Source organism: Alosa alosa, chromosome 22 (assembly GCF_017589495.1).
Source record: "Alosa alosa isolate M-15738 ecotype Scorff River chromosome 22, AALO_Geno_1.1, whole genome shotgun sequence".
Lineage (NCBI taxonomy): Eukaryota > Metazoa > Chordata > Actinopteri > Clupeiformes > Clupeidae > Alosa > Alosa alosa.
This window is the reverse complement of record NC_063210.1, coordinates 16,164,335-16,183,203: the sequence shown is the minus strand read 5'-3', so window position 1 is coordinate 16,183,203 and position 18,869 is coordinate 16,164,335. Positions and strand designations below refer to the sequence as shown.

The 18,869-nt window shown below is 44.1% G+C and overlaps 1 protein-coding gene across 4 annotated transcripts in view; it reads left to right on the top strand.

Annotated features, from left to right (window-relative positions):
* The window catches only part of rnls (renalase, FAD-dependent amine oxidase), a 56,281-nt gene that overhangs the window by 4,520 nt on the left and 32,892 nt on the right, over nucleotides 1-18,869 (top strand). The window lies entirely within an intron of this gene.

Below are 18,869 nucleotides of genomic sequence, written 5' to 3'. Positions count from 1 at the left end.
CACATACATGCACACCATGTTGGACACTGTGGCTGACTAAGCATATTTCTGAAGATTGTTTTGTAATTTGCAAATCGTAAATCTTTCCAGCTGTCTGGTGACAATCACAGAGAAGCTCGGTCTAAATACGAGTGGGAACAATTAACCCGTTTAAAAACGTTTTGAAATTTTCTGAACTAACCCGTTGCTTTGTGAAGGTGGAGCTCAGTGGAGGGCTGCCGGTCCAAGCAGAAAGCACTAGAATTTTGGGATGCTTTGGTCTTGGTGTGTTTAAGTTTAGAAGGACTGCCAGTTTTGTTGGCATGGCTCTTGCCACAACAAATACAAAAACAGAGGATGAATCGTCCCCAGATGTAAATGCTAAACACAAGGTGCCAAACTCTTGTCTGGACCTGTAAGACAAAAACTATTATTCCTAGAAATAAAAAAAAAATAATAATACTATAAAAAGAGATGACTTGTAAAATTGCAAAACAGCCAAACCTTTATTTCCACAATACAAAGCAGAGGAAGTCAAGTTTTCCTCTGCAAAATCTATTACAAGAACAGAACATATTAAAAATAAATGGAGAAAGTAACCTTTAGCCCTACGAGCTAATCATTTTCTCCAGTATGTAACTATGAATTGCTAAAAGCATAGAGAAGTCAAGTCAGGCTTTATCACATTACCTGTAATTATATTACTCCATCTATAAATATACCTCTCTTTCTCACCACTACGTTGATAAATGTTTCAAAATATACTAGGAAGTACAGGGTAGCTGTGGCCCAAGTGGCTGCTGTGTCAGTACCACATTCAGGTCCAATTGCCCACAGGGACCTGGCTTAGAATCCGACCCAAGGTCATTTCCAGATCCCGCCCCATCTCTCTCTCTCTCTCTCTCTCTCTCTCTCTCTCCATTCACTCCTCACTGTCCTATCTGAATAGGCAAAATGCACAAAAATATACTTATATTAAAAATATGCCAGTAAATATAAACTCAGCTCTGCCTTTTGTAATTCCCTTTTTATTTGCAGCTCTTGGACAGTAGATGTAAGGAGGAGTGATCTTTAGTCGTGAGATGTGATAACGAGAGTGCATGTATATCAAAATGGAACATGCTTTCTCTTAAGATGTCTGTCCTGGTCGGATCATATATCCATTTGATCTTTTCTCTGATGTAGTCAGTCTACATAAGATTGTCAGATGTATTTCATCATCAAAACTTGCAAGTGCTAGCAGTCTGTTTGAAACGTGAGAGGCAGTTGTCCAAGTGGCACGTCTCAGTCGTCAGTGAACTACACAGTCTGTCCTGACTCTGAGTCACAGGACCTTTCCCTAACCCCTTCACACTTGTGTTAAATGCGCCATCTCTACATTTGAAATTTTCAGAGGCCAGTGCTGTCCCTATCCAATTGGACATAGCAGAGTTTTGTGCGTGTGTGTATATATGTGTCTGTGTGTAATAGTTAATTTCCCTTTCCTTGTGTGTGTGTGTGTGTGTGTGTGTGTGTAAAATGTCTCTTTTCCCTTTCCTGTTTATTTATTTATTGAAATGATAAAGCAGCGTCCTGGTGGACTTGTATGGAAATGCGATGCATACGGGTAGTAAGCAAGGCCTCTGGGGCTGTGTGGGTTTCTGAGAAAACCGGTGAATAATGCACGTGTGGAGAGGAAACCGTCGTGTTCAGGAGCAGAGGAGGAGGAAGGAAAGTGGAGAGGAAACAGTCGTGTTCAGGAGCAGAGGAGGAGGAAGGAAAGTGGAGAGGAAACAGTCGTGTTCAGGAGCAGAGGAGGAGGAAGGAAAGTGGAGAGGAAAAAAGAAGGGTGGGGGTGCGATCCTGAACCTCAGAACGAGAAGGCAGAGGGAGAAATGCGATGAGACAGCTGGAAACGCCAACGGAATTGCAATGTGTTTGTACGACTACATGCTTGTGTGTGTGTGTGTGTGTGTGTGTGTGTGCTTGTCTGTCTACATGCTGAGAGATAGAGAGAGAAAGACAGAGAGAAAGAAGAGAGAGAGAGAGAGAGAGAATTTAATGGTACATTTATGTATTAAGTGCATGAATGTGTCTTCGTCTGTGCATGGGTAAAGAAGTGTGTGTGTGTGTCTGTGTGCTCCTGTGCTGGGGTGTAAAGGGTAAGTGTCTGTAGCGGACTGCATCTGTCTAAGCGGTTTCAGTGTCACGCACAGCACAGGAGAATTGGGCCACAGTCGGACGGGTTTCCATGGATGCCGTCTCCGTGGCAGCTGAAAAATTAATCTGAAGGCACCCAGATGGAGCTGGAGTCGTGTGAACATCATCACTGTGTGTGTGTGTGTGTGTGTGTGTGTGTGTGTGTGTGTGGACGTGTTTTATTAAATGATCGTGGCTGTGCCATGTCACGATGCAATTCAAAACTCAGCCCATCATTCATTCACTAAAACATAGGTCATCATGAAATTGGTAAATGCAGAAAGTACCACATTTATGCAGCGCTGTCCTACTCTCGAGTAGTACTCAAAGTGCTTAACATTTCATGCACTACATCGGTCTGGCTCTGTAGAAGGCCACAGCGCCATTTACTGACATTGGGAGTTGTTAAAGGATCAGGCTACATCCACACTAGGCTATTCTGTTTTCGTTTTGAAACGTTGTTTCATTTTAAATACGCTCTCTGTCCACACGCCGTTTGCAGTTTCCAAATTATGTCTGCCCGGGACACCAGCTCAAATCGCATGACCACCACTAAAATGCAGACAACTTTTGCAAATCGTTAAGTTTCAGGACCTGAAAACGCAGTGGAATAGTGTGGATGAGAGGAGCAGTTGTAACAGAAGTGTTTTGAATTCAAACGAAAACGGAATAGTGTGGAGGTAGCTGTAGTGCCTCGCTCAAGGACTTACAACCAGACAGATTGGTCGAGACAAACAGAGAACCTTTTCTTTTTTATCAGTGATACACGATTAGACTGTTGGTTGGTAGATCAAACTTACAGACATAGAGAAAGGAAGGAATCGTAAAGGATACAAATATACCCATCACAACACACAATTCCTGCTGCAACTGAACACCACATTTACAGTTGACACCATTAGATTATAATATTCACTGACCTTCCATTGTTTCAAAATGGCTTGTTTACAGATTTAGACAAACACATTACCCCCACAGCCTTGCTGTCTCAGTCAGATCACACAAATCATAGGTTTTTGTAGTTTGGGCGTTGCATCTACAGTGTAACAGGCTGTAAGAAACGTTTAAGAACAGAGAGGTGATGGGGTTTAGATTCCTAGGAAGCCCGTGCTGATGAAATCGACATAATCACTGACTGAGTTTGAATATACAAGACTGCTGCTAAATGTAATAAATGCAAGTGTATCCGTGCAGTTGTCGACATACATTACTCATGTCACAGAAATACTTTTTAACAGATGCTGGCGATTCAAGATATAAGGCGCATTAATATATGTGACAGTCATGCTCGTACTTGTCCCAAATCGAAAAATTTGAAAGCATCACCCATAATGTAAAAGATTGTCTTTAATTCTGTAGCAAACTGTTCTTAGCTTAAGATCGAACCACAGGGGCAAGGGATTTGGGTACGAAAATGAGGAGGAGGTCAATGACTCCAGTGTGGGGTAGAGAAGGCTAGGTTTAGTTCTGTAAGGGCCCCCATTTGATGGGAGTTTTCTGTCAAACCCCATGCTTTTAAAAGCCACTTCAATAAGACACGGATTTGCGGACTCATTTGAGAAATGTGCTTGTCGTAGCTGCACCAAGTTTAAAAAAAAAAAAATGTTTTACTCTTTTTGACTGAGAGAACCCCCCAGCCCATAAAATTGTAAGTTTTTCTTCTCTTGGGTCCCATACTGGAGCAATTTAAGCAAATTCTTTTGAACCCCCCCGCCCCCTCCACAAACACACACACACACACACACATTACACACTGCTTTGTCATGTACAGTATAGTCAACATAGGCATTTCCAGACATTCCCTTCAAAGCCTTTGTTCCTTTGTAGCACCGCCATGGTCCAATTCCACCACCACAAATACCCATTACAACCAGTGTCCCATCACTTTGCTTATTACTTATTACTTTGCTTTTGCTGACATGTCTTTTGACACCATATGCTATTAAAATCGCCAAAATGTCACTTAATAAGTTTTCGGGGCACATATAGATTTTTGTCAAAGCAGAGGAAGAGCCAGAGAACCAATGGAATTTAAATAATATTCACTAGATTTAGTTTTTATGATAAGGAAAAGTTGCGTTCATTCAGAGAGGTCCTGTTGGATGAGGCTGGTACATTTTTTTGAATCACTTCGTCTGTTCTTGTCTCAATGCAGATCTGCAACTTGTAACATTTTTGCCAGGCTTTGTTCAACCCAGCTGTGAACAGGGAAAAGCCTGTTTGCTTCCTCTATCTAGATTGAGAGCCTTAATGACATATACTTTTATGGAATTAAATACAGCCAAATTAAATAGACATATTGTTTATCTATGAATAACATGCATAATTTTGTTATAGTGTATATGATCAGATCAATTACTATTATCCTATGTCACACTCATACATACATTCACACATACAGTGCATATAAACACATACATATATACATACATACATTCATACATACATACATTCACACATACATACATTCATTCATACATACATATATACATACATACATACACACATACATACATACATACATTCATACAGTACATACACACTTCTCTTAAAACCAAAACTAAAAGCTAAAAATATTTACTATTTAACGTAGATGAAGATGTAAATCTTGTCACTGATCATGTAGTAACAGTGTCTGTCCAGCGGGGGGCAGCAGGCAGGTGCTGGCCGTGGTCATTTGCGCATCGAACTGCGATGCAATCTGGAAATAATTTAAAGCGATTCAAGCAACAGAAAAACCCCCGCACACTGCTGACTTCCTGTTCCACTCCACTTCCCTCAAACCCCCTGGAACCCTTCTAGTTGTACGTTTGACCCAAACTGTATTCTCTCCAGACAGGGATGCACGAAGCCGCCAGCAGATAGTGAAGTTGAACTGGGGTTCGTCCTCGTTCTCATGGTGTTGCAGTGAACTGACACTGCGACATTCGAATTGATTTATCCCAAAATCAATTGTGTGACTTTGTGTGTGTGTGTGTGACAGTGAGAGAGAGAGAGAGACTGTGTGACTGTCTGTCTGTATTTTATATCTGTGTGAATATATCCACATATGACCGGTCTACACATCTTATTCTTGTCAATGAAAATGTTGCGTTATTCATTACATAACATGGTGCGCTATATTCAGTAACTAACATTAACCAGTTGAATTATGATTGCATGTATGAACATTAGATTTTCTGAAGAAACTTTACAAAAGGGAACCTATTTTTTCACAATTCATGCTCTCTCTCATTTCCCCACTTTTCTTTGCTCTCAGTCTCTCATCCACTTTTCACCGGGCGATCTTGCCAAACTTTGTAGATTCATCTGATCTCCGTAACATTATTTTATAAAAGGGAGACAAAAGCCTCAGAAGTACCTTCAACGCAGGCTCCACTGGGATCAGTCTGTTTGGCAAAACATCTAACGTGCCTCAAGTCTTTTGTTGTATAGTAAATCTGAGAACACTTTAATGTCCTCTTTACTTTCGCCATCACAGTGATGTGGAGAGGCACTGGAGATATGTGGACATAGGTTACAAAAGCTTCAGTTTCATGAGACTTTGAGCAAGAGAGGGATGCTTCTGTGCATTTTAAATGGTAGTTGTATCACACAGGAAATAGCCCAGGAGATGAGAATGTATAGGAGGATGTGTTGATGGTCCAGAGAAAAGATATAATGCAGATGTCAATCAGTGAGTTAAACCTTGTTATTTTCTCAAACTTTCTTTTTTGTTTGAAGATCCTTTTATTTCTCCCGATGCATATCTAACTTCTAACTCACTGTTTTCCAAGTCGTACATGGTAACCTCCTGGAGGACTGAGGATGCACCAGGAAAAATCCACCGTGAGATATATCATTAGTCCTGATGTTAGTGCTCCCACCAAGCCCAACACGAAGAGAGGAGGAACGAAACACAGCGCTTCTTGAATTTCTGTGGAAACCACATGTGCTTGGGGGCGGGCGGCACATCTGTGTAGGGAACAAGCTCGTCGCTATCACATTGCGAACCACCGCACCGCACCACACCACACCGCACTACACCACCGCACCACACCACCAGACAGCACCACACCGCACCGCACACGCCACCACACCGCACCACACCACACCGCACCGCACTACACCACCGCACCGCACCGTACCGCACACACCACCGCACCACCACTTAACACCACACCACCACACCACACCACCACACAGCACCACACCGCACCACACACGCACCACCACCCACACCGCACTGCACCACACCGCACCACACCACACCACACCACCGCACCGCACCGCACACGCCACCACACCACACCGCACCACACCGCACCACACCGCACCACCACCGCACCGCACCGCACCGCACACACCACCACACCGCACCGCACCGCACCACACCACCACCACACCACACCACACACCGCACCACAACGCACACACCACCGCACCACACCACACCACGCCACCGCCACCGCACCACCGCCACCACCGCACCACACTGCACCGTACCGCACACACCACCGCACCACACCACACCACCCTCTGCCCCCTCCCTACCTCAGCCACACCCAGATTTCAGCAGGGGCTATTAGAGGAAGGTCCAGGACAATGCCAGCTGGCAGAGGGCATAGGAGGTCACTCACTTTCCCCGCTCTTGCATCCATCACGTTTCAAAATGGGGGGTGAGGGGGTTGGGGAATGTGGACGTGTTGGATGGGTGAGGTGGGGGGTGGAGGGGCAGCAATCCTGCTTCACCTCTCCTTTCTGGTATGTGTGTGTGTGTGTGTGTGTGTGTGTGTGTATGTGTGTGTGAGAGAGAGAGAGATTGTGTGTGTCTTGTGTGTGTGTGTGTGTGTGTGTGTGTGTGTGTGTGTGTGTGTGTGTGTCTTGTGTGTGTATGTGTGTCTGTGTGTGGAGAGAAAGGATAGAGAGGAAGAATGTAGAAGCAGCCGATTATGTAATCTAGAGGTCACTCTGCGCTTCGAACCTTTTGCATAAAACCACAGTGTATTCCTGTGGCGCGGCCAACTCCATGGCAGCTCGCCCATCCGAGGTTGCTGAATCAGACTTGTGGTTCTTTTTTCTCTTTCTTTCTTTCTATCTTTCCTTTTTTTTTGTAGAAAAAAAATATGTCACAGGATAGCGGTTTCATTTGCAGTGTTAAGGAAAAGCAGTTTTTTTTTTTTTTTGCACAGCTCCCACGTTTTACCCACTAGGAATGTTTATAATTTGTAATTTCCACAGCAGATGAGGTGTGCTGTATATGTGCTCATACACACATACATACATACATACATGCGTCGTCCTGGAAAGTATTCCGTATGCATTCTGAGGTCGAGGAGTTCCGGAAGGTGGGTTGGGAGTGGACATCTGGCACATGCCACTGGCTCCATGTGTGCTGGGGCTGGAGGTGGAGAGGTGTTTAGGCTGTGTGTGTGTGTGTGTGTGTGTGTGTGTGTGTGTGTGTGTGTGTGTGTGTGTGTGTGTAAGGGGGATTTTAGTGAGGAAGGAGCAGAGGCCATGTATCATTTGTGAAAGATGAATGAATGGAGAGAGAGCTGGCGGGGGCCAAGATATGCCAGATGTAAATCAGTGCGGTTCCTCTCTGCTTATTTGCCCTCATAGCACCCCCTCACCCCCATACCCCCAAACACACACACACACACACACACACACACACCCCACCCCAATCACTGTCCACTCCCTCTTCCTTGCCATCTCTCGCAGAGCTCTGCTTATAGGCTACAGGAACATTTTGGGTCAGCGGTTTCCCTGGGACCCTGAAGCAGAAGGAGAGAGAGGAGAGGGAGAGAGGTTATGTGTGCAGGGCAGTTGGCCAATGCCAATGCCAATGCCAGAACTCAAATGCAGGCCCCATTACGGCCAATTCCCAGACAAGGTTCTTTTTTGGTCTTGGAGAGTTGCCCCCACCCCTCACCTTCCTTCCCTTCACCCCACCCCACCCCACCCAACCCTCTCCTCCTTTCATACTTTCAGTCACACTATCCATCTCTCCCTATTTCTTCCCGTATTTCTCTAAGCATTTGGATGTTATTCATCATTTTGTGAAATGTCTGTTATTTGGACTCATGTTGCCTAAAAGGTCTCTTTTCATTGACGAGGTCCAGCTAGTTGCCAGAAATGAACTTGAAAGACGAGAATGTCGATTTGGCAAGGGGTTGGCAGGAGTCATTTTTCACTTAAAATGACATAAGAGGTTCAAGCTTTTTCTCTTCCTCTATTCTGCCCTCATTGAAGCCTCTGTTCTGAAAGCTACATTGGTGACCCCACGCTTTGACCATTCAAGTTGCCAGAGCCAAACCACTCCTGGTCAGGGGCACTGAACAGCCACAGGCCACACACACACACACACACTTTCTCTTTCTATCTCTCTCTTTGTCACACACCACACATATGCACATACACGCAAACACACTTTCTCTTTCTTTCTCTCTCTCTGTCTTTATCCTACTCACTCACTCACACACAGAGAGATGTACAGCCACGCAAACACGGATGAGCATACTCAAAATGTTCTCTGTTCTTTTTTTCTCTCTGTCTCTCATACGAACACAAGTGAAACCGCACTCTCTCACTCAACCCCCACCCCACCCCCACACACACACACACAGACAGAAATATCAATGCCATACTGGGCCCCATCCAAAAAAAATCGAAAAAAAAAAAACCGCCAAAAGAATAACCCAAGAAACAGCTCATAGCGCAACTTCTGCTTTCCAAGACCCGGACGGTCTACTTCTCTTCTCCTGGAGTACGCTGGCGTGGGCCCAAGCCCCTCAGATCTCAGCCTGCGTCCCTGCACCAGAGCATGCAGCGGTAATCGATAACAGGTGTTCTGAGACACGCGGTTCCCCCCCCCACTCCGTGCAAAACGCCAAGGGGCTGCTGCGTTGAATGCGTTATAAAATTGCAATCAGATCGAAACTTCACTTCCAGTTTGGCGAGCGCCACGCTAACATGCACGAGGAACTGTTATTTCTTGTGTGAGACCGAAAGAAGGAGAGACTCCAAAAGAGGAACTCATGGCTGAAATCGTTGTGGCGTGTTCTTTTCGGAGAGAGCGCTTGTGTAAAAAAAAAAAAAGGCCTGTTTAGTATTATAATAGTGATTTGCTGTTTTATGGACCCTTTCAAGAGAGTTCCATTATCAGCATCATAGTTGGCCCCACAAGACTTCCGTTTTAACATTCCATATGTTATCTTAATGCAGAGGAAGTAGATTGGGGCCCAAATAGAACGTTCAAGCATTGTTTTTGTTTTTATTGTTGAAAGGGTCCATAATGGTTTTGTTATGTAAGAATATATATGTATGTGTTTCTATTGGCATATCAAGTTGCCAGAGATTTGGCTTTTGTAAACATTTAAGTTCCTAATGATGAGCTAGCAGAGCTTAGAGCCCAAGTCAAGCTTTGGCAGGCCTTTGGATATGACCTCAATAAGCCGAATCATCTTTGCTGGGGAAACGCTTCCATCACAGGTCATCACCACGGTTACCACACCCTGTTTCCTCTAGCCCTGAGTTTTATAATCTGTCAGGCAAATTTTGCCTGTGATCTGAGCGTCCGGAGCGTCTTGCGTCCTTCCCCTCCAGTGCTTTGGCCCAGTCCAAAGAGCCGGCGAGTCTCTCTCTCTCGGCGGTTCTGGAATTACGGCTCCAAGCGGTGCCGTGAATCGTGACCCGAAAGGTTCGGTCGACTGGTGTTTACGAGCCTTGCGTAGGTTCACTGCGTTTACACTCCTCGCGCCTCTGTTTGATATTTCAGGGGGTTTGTGGAGGTGCGGGGGGTAGTAAGTACTGATCTCCTCCCTCGCTGTCCGTGCACCATGCCTGGTGTACAGTGTGAGGGGTGAGGCCGGCCCTGGCCTTTAGAGACTCTCACCAAACGTTAACCACCTGTGTCGTGCGGGGATGGCGTGTACAGGAAACGAGACGTTGGGTCTCGGTCACTGGTCGACTCCCTCTCCACCCCCACCCGCACCCTCCCCCAAGAGACTGCATGTCAGGCGCACTTTACGTCCCTCTGTCGTCACTGCATGAGTCGAGCAAACTTCCCAGAAACACCAAACGCTCTTTAAAGGGGAGGGCGGGGCGGCTCAGAATGATTGATTTCTCCCCGGCACGATGTAAGCCAGCAAGCAAGGGGCAACGAGGCATATCGCTGGGGATGAATTTGCTGGAGGGAAGGAGCAGTTGGGAGCGCTCACCAGTGCAGGTCATTAGGCCCAGTATTTATGTTCGCGTTAATCTTTTTTTTATTCACCCCCGCCACCCCACCTCTACTTTTGCTCCCATTCGTGGGGTTGGCCTTGATACTGTGTTGATATTGGAAAACATAATTCACCCTTCCTAATGAAATTTTAAAAACCCTTAGTTTTGGCAGGCTCACACTCTTTTGTGGCAATCAGTGCCTCAGTCTGTGTAATTTGATTTGGGCTCTGACCTTGTGTGATTAGTAGCATAACAATGCTATAGTTCCTTTATTTTTTCTGGTCTCAGGTTGCTTCTTTCTATGCCATTTGTTCCAACAGCGACAACAACAAAAAGATTACAATATCACATCAACCGGCAAAATAAAGATTTTCTTTGTTGATGGTTTTTATGGTCTTCACTTTTCTAGTGGTCTTCACTACATTTTTATTTCTTGGTATCGTTTTACCTACAATTCACCTCAGGCTATAGCTCATGCTTTGAAAACAATTAGCATGCCACGTTACATCATCTTCGTCCAATTGTAGGAAGTCTTTTTTTCCTTTTTTTTTTGTTTTCCCTGAACAGTGCGACTGTCTGGGTTTGCTGGCTTTACCGTCTGTGTGTCTGGAATGATGTAATCCCCTTTACTGTCTGCCTGATGGAGATGCTTCGCCCACTTCCCTGTGCGCTGGCTGTGCGTCGTCCTATTTAAATGGATACTCTCTCGCCCGCTCTTCTCCCTCAGACACCCACGCGCACACACACACACTCAGACACACACACCCACACACTCAGACACGCACAGTAAGCTTCAAAGGAGAACAAGTCATTTTTTTTTTGCCTTGGTCTTATTGGGTCACTTACACTTATATAAGCATTGCAGGCAAGATTAGCAGAAAAAATTATACCTCGAGTTTCGTCTTATACTAAGAGCCTGGCAGCGACTCGCTTTCCGTCGCAGACTGAGGAAAAGCATACAAAGACACTCAGCCCTCATGAATTTAGAATGCCCCCCAAAAACAACTGGAGGTGAAGGTCCTCTGTGTGGTATTGATGCACATCAACAAGCAATGTTTTTACATTCACGTTTGCACCTGTTCACATGATGATGCATCTCTCAGAGGGCTTCAGAGCAGGTTCCCATCCTCATAAAACTGAGCTCATCTTAACAGTCTTTTGAAAGCTATATAACTTACATCTAATTCCTGTTTATAAATCTCATTAACACAGGTAAGGAAGGAAATACTCATAGTTAATTAAACAGCTGTGAATTAAAAATGTTACCACAAATAATATAGTATCTATAAAAACAGTCGCACCAAAGTGTACACAAGTATCAGCTTACGCTACCCTACGTTACACTTCTTAAGTATACTACTTACTCTTAAATGTGTCATACTAATTAGTATCCCTTCACACCAACTGACATCAAGCCACCCACCTTATTCGCCCTTTATTTAATGTCACTGGAAACAACGGAGGTGGCTAGTGGTTTCATTTTCACTCGTATAAGAGGTGTTTTCGTGCGTAGTTTGTGTCTCTTTCTTACTGGGGGTTGTCTGTTCATTGATGGGTTTTGAATGTGCCGTTGATTAAACTTTACAGTTGGGACAGACATCTGCATGGACTCAGTTTATCAGTTGGACTCACTTAATCAGTTAAGACTCTAAAATTCGGAGGAGGAAGGTAGTGCCCCCCTCTCTCTTTCCGCATCTGTTTTATTGTGCATTTTCGTCTCTCACCATTTCATGTGAAGCCTCCTCCTGCCCGTCTCGCCGGGGTGATTTATGGAGGGCACTCGTTACAGAGTCAGAGAACATGCCGTTGCACTTATTGGGGGCGGATACAAGAAGTATATGAAGTTATCCTCCATTCTCAACACAGCATTCTACTACCCTCAGCCCCACTCCCCAGCCCCCATGCAAAAAGGCTGCACTAGAAATCAAAAGCAGCCCCCTCTGCAAATGGCGCACGGTCAATAGTATGGGAACATGGTCGTGCCAGAAGAAAATGAACAGCATAGCTGGAGCGAGAGATTGAGAGGCCCTTAGTCAGAGAGCTGCACAGAGGCTGTGAAAGCATCCCTGCATGGCAGAATCTCTCTCTCTTTCTCTTTCTCTCCCTCTCTCTCTTTCTCTCACTGTCTCCCTCTATCTCTCTTTCTCTCTCTCTTTCTGTCTCCCTCTCTTTCTCTCTCTCTCTCTCACTGTCTCTCTCTCTCTCTCTTTCTCTCTCTGAGCCAGTGGTAATCTTACCCCATGGCGTGCCAGTGCCGACTGCCATCTTTGGATAGTGCTTCAATCTGGGGTGAGGATTAAACACGGAGATGAACAAAAGAATGGGCACTAAATTGCTCCCTAAATTGGGGAGAGGAGTTTTCACCAAGCCCACTTTTTATTCTCTTCTGTACACTGCAGATAGCATGCTGGGACACTTTGCACTGCTGTGAGCTGGAAACTCTTTCTCTCTCTCTCTCTCTCACACACACACACACACACACATACACACACACACACACACACACTCTATCTCTCACACGAAACACTGATGGCGATTGGAAGTTGGTATTGATTCCCATCCTCAAATCTGTGCCAGGGTTTTGTTCCCTCCATCTGCTAAGCCAGCCCGAAAAAAGGGATGAAAAAAAAGCATAAAATGGCAATCTCCTAAAATAGCTATCTCACAAAAATATACCGCGACTGATATTAAAACCTCTTGGCCAAGGCCTGAACAGCATCCAGAGGGAAAAGGGGGGTTTATTCTTAGTCGTACATGTTAAAGAAGCACTCTGGCCTGCAAACCTATGGCAGAATATGTAGCTTTTTGTGTTCCCTTTGCGGGCCGATGTCAAAAGCTAAATTTAAACAGATACCGTTGTATGTGGACCAGTTCGCACATTTCCAGTAGTGTCTTTCTAACAGTCCTTCACAGTGTGCCGCCAATATTTTGGGTTTGGTTTTGAAAGCATTTTCAATGTTTTACCAACATCGAGGTGTGTCTTAGTTATTTTTGACATTCGAAACTGTTGATATCAGAATAACCCCCCTCCGATGCTCTTTAGGTGTGAGCTAATTTGTTTGAGGGTTTTTTTTTTCTTAAGGAAGTTAAAATAGTGATATTATCTGTCACATTCAACATGATCTTGGTGTCAGTCAAATCATATTAAAAATGTTATGCACTCTTGCTACATATTAGAGAACTTAAAAAAACATTTCACACATCTGTATGTCAACAAGTAATGAATAGCAAAGGACTGAATGTATATTTAGAATGGTTTGGTCCAGGTGGCTCACTCTCTGTGGCTATGAAAAAACAGAGCAAAAAAAAAGCCCATCTAGTTCAACAGACTACCTTTTGACCGCCAGCTCAAAATAGCTTCTCTGGGGATGACGTCAGCCACGAAGCCCTCAGGTTGCTGCCCTAAATATCTGTGTTTGGTACCGAATTAAACACAAGCTATCTCTGAAACAAAAAAAAAACCCCACAAGTTCTACCCTCGGGTGCCCTGTTTACTCCACCACCACCCCCGTCCCCATCCTAGAATATATTTTTGCCAATCAGAGCAGCAGCAGCAGTTTCTCTTCTGACCGTCCCACTCCATAAAGAACTATTTTATGTCTTGTTTGCTATAAAGGAGGGCGGGGGTATTTTAAAAAATATTTTTACATTTTTTTTAGGGGGTATAATTATATTTGTATATAGAAGCAGCAGCAATGATGATGGTGCCAAGGGCTGTGGTCGTACCTGTGGACACCTGTGGTGTTTTGAAGGCTTCTACAGGGCTCCAGAGTGCGACCAATTTGGTCGCATATGCGACCTCATTTTTCAAAAGTGTGACTAAAAAAAATCGCACCGGTGCGACCAGCTATTCGAGAGAGGAAAAAGTGTCCGCATTGAAACTAGTGTTGTCACGATACCAAAATTATGACTTCGATACGATACCTGCCATAAATATCACGATGCTCGATACTGAAACGATACTACGGCGAAATCCTAAGATATCTGGAAAAAAAGGACTCATACCTCCTCCAAGTGTATTGAGTCATTTGTGTTGAATTCGGTGCACTTTTGTAGTGTGAGCAGGTCAATTCTGGGTTCTAAACTTCCTACATAATTATTATTTTTATAGTCAGTAAAATAGTAGGCCTACTTTGTGTGATTAAGTCCTTTATTTTTTGTTATAGTTCATTTACATTGTGTTGTGTTTTGCCAATAAAGTAGCTTTAAATAGCCAAACTAGGCTAGATCAAGGTCAGTGTTAAAATTACTGCATGCAAATCACTGAATGCTATGCAGAGGGGCCTAATCTTTAGGCCATCTGATGTACAGTATAGGCTTCCCTAGGCCTTCCCGTGTTCATGGGATTTCTTTGACAGTTGCAAAGGGAAAAATGTGAGGATAGTCTTCTTTGTGCCCAGTGTACAAGTACATTCCAACCACTCAGGTCTTCGTCAGATAGGCCTACACCATTACCTGTTGCAATATGTCTGTGTGCATTCCTACATTAGCCTACGTCTATTTCTTTGATAACATGATTTGCTACCACGTAACAATAAGCAGCTATTATTATTAGGACTCAACACGCTTTGGTGGTATTATATGCTGTGGGCTTTAATTAGCGCATTTCGGGTAGCCTATCCTACATCTGGGCAATACTTATAGACCTCTCCAGAATAAGTACCGCCTCCGTAACTTCCGTATCCATCCAACTTCCGGGCGTCGATTGTCTATGGGAAATAACATGGCGTTTCGAAATATCATACCGGTAAAACATCTGTAGGTAGCGAAGTAGAAAAAGCTGGTGGGCAGATTAGCCTACACACTTCTGCCATCTAGTTTCCACTGGATTTTTTGATTGTCGGTGCCGTTTAAGTAGTATATTATAGACTATACTACTTAAACGGCACCGAAAATCAAAACATTTGCAGTCTACATGCCATGACAAATATTACCAGTAGTACTGACCGAACATGAAATAGATTGTTTACAAGTTATGGTAATGTTATTCTGGCGTGAACATTGCGCTTTCATCACATTAGCACCCTATGATTACAGCTCGCTATGTCTCGGCCAAAATTCATTGATGAAGGAAGGTTCGCTTTATCCCAGAGAACCATACTCGTTTCACTTAGGCTAGACTAAAACAGAAGAGAAGAACTTGGCACTAGCCATGTAGTCGTGTTTTCTATAGCATATTCGTTAACCTGCATTTCTTTGAACAAAAATGTTGGGATATGTCTGCGAGGTGTTTAGCCAAGTTCCATGCGTAGCCTACTGCTTTTAAATGACTTTGAAACATATTTCACAAACGGGCCTCTGTGTACCTGATGGCTTGACTTCACTATTCGCGATGTATCCGAAATAGTTGCAGATTTCACTTCACCTTTTGTTTTATCCACAAGGCCGAGGACGGTCGGCAAAGAACTACTGTATGTTGACGTTGGCTGCGCACTCACTCACTCAGAGCTGCCTGCTTGACACGCCCACTTGCCTAGATGCGTGCAAGGAGCAGTGAGAGCAGCAGTTCACGCAGACACAGAACGTTAATTTTAATAAAGTATCGATTCTAAAAACGTCGGAAATCGTATCGTTTTTTGCGTGAAGGCATCGTGATACCTTTTTATTATCGATACACCGTGCAACACTAATTGAAACTCTACCTTTGGTTCAATAATAGACACATATTTGGCCAATATCGTGGTTTAAACAAATCACAGATAGTGAAGGGCGGGACCTTCCCTTTGATTGGCCGTGGCCCAGTGCCTGTGTGTAAATTTGAAAATGTGTGTGCTGCAGAGAGAGAGAGAGAGAGAGACAGAGGTCAGAGACCCGTCAGATAAACAGAGTGGATGTAGTTGCATTACAGTGTGGTCACAAAGGCCGAGATAAATGTCCCTTCTCCCCACTGCCTTTCGGCGACTGGCAGCAGCAAACCGATCCGACGAGCCCGAGATGATGATCAAGTTTATCGTTTCCTACGATAGGCCTAGTGAAACTTCCCTTCACCAAGTTCAGTCCGAAATAATTATTCACCGAAAAGGAGTGTGTCATTGACCGTAGTTACATGCAGGGAGTAACCCAGTTTTCAACAGCAATATTCGTTTTGCGTGCGAGTCGTTTAAACTCATTCTGATGGCATCAATCAATTTAATCCACTATTTGGTACAAACCGAATATCGCTGCTACATTTAAAGCCCGAATATTCCCTGCATGTATAACTGTGGTCATTGTGTACGGTGAATTGAATGGACTCATTCGAGCATGGCAAGTCATTGCAATAGCCTATAATAATAGGCCTACCATTTCGTTACTGCATTAACCATAGTGATGTTCTTATTGAAAATTAGTAAAAATACTAAAATTAAAAAGTAAATTACATTGTGGGGCTGTCAAATGATTATTGCAATCATCATTGCAAAATCACATAAAAATCCCCCAGGCTACTTGGAACATCTCTTTAAATTGTGCTCAAATACATTTCTATGGAAGATGCTAGCATGGCGAGCTGGTTTAGCCAAGGCCTAAAGATCATGAAGGGTAGTATGTAAGACATTGAGCCATGAGATGTGCAGTTTGAATCCCTTAAAAGACGTGCACTGTTAATTTACTCACTGTTATTTTTATTTAATTCATCTTGAGATGTTTTAAGTTTAAATTTCAGCTCAGTGAAGCACTTAAAGCACCAACAATACATTAAGTTACTTTTCTTGTAGAATTGTCAATCTTAAGTCATAGGACAACCTATATAGGACAGTAATTAAGGAAAAAAAGTGAACCTGCTGCGGTGTTAAATGCGATGTGGTTGAACATTTGGAACTTTTTTGCTGGTGCACCTAAGAAAAAAAGTTAGGCGCACCAGTGCAACCAGTGCAAAAAGTTAGTCTGGAGCCCTGTTCTAGCAGGTGTCAAGGACAAAAAATAGCAAAGTTTCATTGAAATGAAATGCCATTAGGGTAGATACACTTAAATGGGTTGCACCACATTACTAGAAGTTAAATGCACTTGTTTGTTTTGTGTTATGTTTCTCACTAAGGCATTGCTAAGTTCAACCTATGGCCTGGCCTCCATCATAGCCCATTCAAACAGATATGACCGAAGATTTGCCCAAGAACCCTCACATCATAGACAGTCAATTGCTGCTATGGAACTAAACCTCATTCCTTTTTGATTCGAACCAAACCGGGCTTTGCAAATGAAAGAATGTTTTATATGGCATAGCTGGCATATGGCATGAGTGCATAGCTCAGGGGTTTGCTAGCCTGATTTTCTGAAGAGTTCAGTTTTTCACTTCTTCAATGAGGGCTTGTCCACTGCCAAAAAGTGATGCCAACTGCTGTGCTCTGTAGAGCATGTCTCTGCTCTGGACTCTTTTTTCGGCACTCCTGTCAGACAACTGCAAAGTTGGTGGTGATCGTGGGGAAAAACATAATCATATACACTGGGTGAAAACAGGCTCATGGCTACGGAACACTTAAACATGAATAACTTAGTATTGCCTTTGATCTTCCATGGAATGACGATTCTGTGGTTTGTCTTTCTTGCGCAAATTCTCCTCGCAAATGTCACCTAGAATCAGATACTGGACGATCCTTCGCAATGCAGTTTTGGAAAGTAATTAATATTTCCCATCAGTACTCTCCAGGTCATCGTCACCCCCATAACCTGACTATGACGTAATGGCGTCATGACTAAAGGTACGCACAAGAGGTGTGTGTGTGTGTGTGTGTGTGTGTGTGTGTATGTGTATGTCTTTTTGAGAAAGAGTGAGTGAGTGGAAATCCCTTTGTGGTCTTTCCACAAAAGATCTGTGATTTGGCCACACTCACACACACACCACACACACACACACACACACACACACACACACTCTTCACCCCATCCTCGCCTCCATCACCTGATTGTCAGAGAAATGTGCCTTTAATGAGGACGCGACAGGAGAACCAGAACCTCCAGACAGGACGTGCGCTCCAGCAGCCAGTGGAGAAGGGGCCATCCAGCTCTGGACTGTCGACGACGGGTCCCTCGGCACCCTGTCTGATCCAATAAATATTGTGCTTACTGTTGGACGCTTTTCGTGGCACATGAGTACATTAAGGGTTAGGAAAACAACCTCCCCACACTCTTGCTCTCTCTTGCGTGCACACTCACACACACACACCCACACACGTACGCACACACACAGAAAGGCACACACACACACACACACACACACACATACACGCACGCTTGTGCGGGATGCCGTCCAGGACCTGTCGACCCAAATGCTAAATCAACTCCTTTTTAAAGGGCTCCGAGATCGTAAATTAGAAAAGGATGGGCTGAAACTCCCCTGCTTTTCCATTTGCCACAATCAGGTGTGTGTGTGTGAGTGAGAGAGAGAGAGAGTGTGTGTGCGTGTGTGTGCTTGAGCTTAGGTAACCAGTGTACATGCATGAATGTGTGTGCGTGTGTGTCTGTGAATATGTGTGCATGTATATGTGTGTCTGTGAATGTGTGTGTGTGTGTGTGTGTGTGTGTGCGGTTGT